Source organism: Schistocerca americana, chromosome 8, assembly GCF_021461395.2.
Source record: "Schistocerca americana isolate TAMUIC-IGC-003095 chromosome 8, iqSchAmer2.1, whole genome shotgun sequence".
In the NCBI taxonomy this organism is placed as follows: Eukaryota; Metazoa; Arthropoda; class Insecta; order Orthoptera; family Acrididae; genus Schistocerca; species Schistocerca americana.
The window spans coordinates 316,663,108-316,664,468 of NC_060126.1; the positions used below are offsets into that span (position 1 = coordinate 316,663,108).

At 46.4% G+C, this 1,361-nt stretch overlaps 1 non-coding gene across 1 annotated transcript; it reads left to right on the plus strand.

Moving 5' to 3' along the window:
• Positions 1-801: 801 nt before the first annotated feature.
• On the plus strand, positions 802-875 carry Trnat-ugu. Its single transcript has one exon. It is a non-coding gene; the product is annotated as a tRNA-Thr (tRNA).
• Positions 876-1,361: the final 486 nt, after the last annotated feature.

Consider the following 1,361-nt stretch of genomic DNA (forward strand, 5'->3'; position numbering starts at 1 on the left):
CTGGTAAATTGAAATCTCCACCTAAGACTATAACATGCTGAGAAAATTTATGTGAAATGTATTCCAAATTTTCTCTCAGTTGTTCTGCCACTAATGCTGCTGAGTCGGGAGGTCGGTAAAAGGAGCCAATTATTAACCTAGTTCGGTTGTTTAGTGTAACCTCCACCCATAATAATTCACAGGAACTATCCACTTCTACTTCACTACAGGATAAACTACTACTAACAGCGATGAACACTCCACCACCGGTTGCATGCAATCTATCCTTTCTAAACACCGTGTGTACCTTTGTAAAAATTTCGGCAGAATTTATCTCTGGCTTAAGCCAGCTTTCTGTACCTATAACGATTTCAGCTTCGGTGCTTTCTATCAGCGCTTGAAGTTCCGGTACTTTACCAACGCAGCTTCGACAGTTGACAATTACAATACCGATTGCTGCTTGGTCCCCGCATGTCCTGACTTTGCCCCGCACCCGTTGAGGCTGTTGCCCTTTCTGTACTTGCCCAAGGCCATCTAACCTAAAAAACCGCCCAGCCCACGCCACACAACCCCTGCTACCCGTGTAGCCGCTTGTGTATTGTACCTTATAGACATTTGCCCACCCACTCATTACTCGCGCACGCTTTGGCGATTCCCGTAAGAGTTTGGGCAACCTGCGCGCATTCGCACAGACGAAGGTCAATGGCTGGGAGGCCTTTTAACTATATATACGAAGACAGTAACTTGTTCTCGAAAGAACAGTTACTGTTGATGAACGTGCAGCTTTTCCCTGGAATAAATGTTGACTGACAACCACAGCTGTCCTCGGTGGCTCAGGTGGATAGAGCGTCTGCCATGTAAGCAGGAGATCCCGGGTTCGAGTCCCGGTCGGGGCACACATTTTCAGCTGTCCACATCGAGGTATGTCAACAACACCTGTCGACAGCTGTGGTTGTCAGTCATCATTTACCTCCTAATATCTTGTCGGATCTCTTTTTTCTCGGCATAGTGTAGCAACTTGACACCGCATGGACTCAACAAGACCATGGAAGTCCCCTGCAAAAATATTAAGCCGTGCTGCCTCTAGAGTCGCCCATAATTGCCAAACTGTTGCCGGTGCAGAATTTTGTGCACGAACTAACCTCCAGATTATGTCCCATAAATGTTCGATAGGATTCATGCCAAGCGATATGGATGGCCGAACCATTCACTCGAATTGTCCAGTATGTTCTTCAAAGCAGTCGCGAACAATTGTGGCTTGGTGACATGATATCATTGTTTGGGAATATGAAGTCGATGAATGGCTGCAAACGGTCTCTAGATAGCCAGAGATGACCATTTTTAGTCAAAGATAGGTTCAGTTAGATCAGAGGACGCAGTCC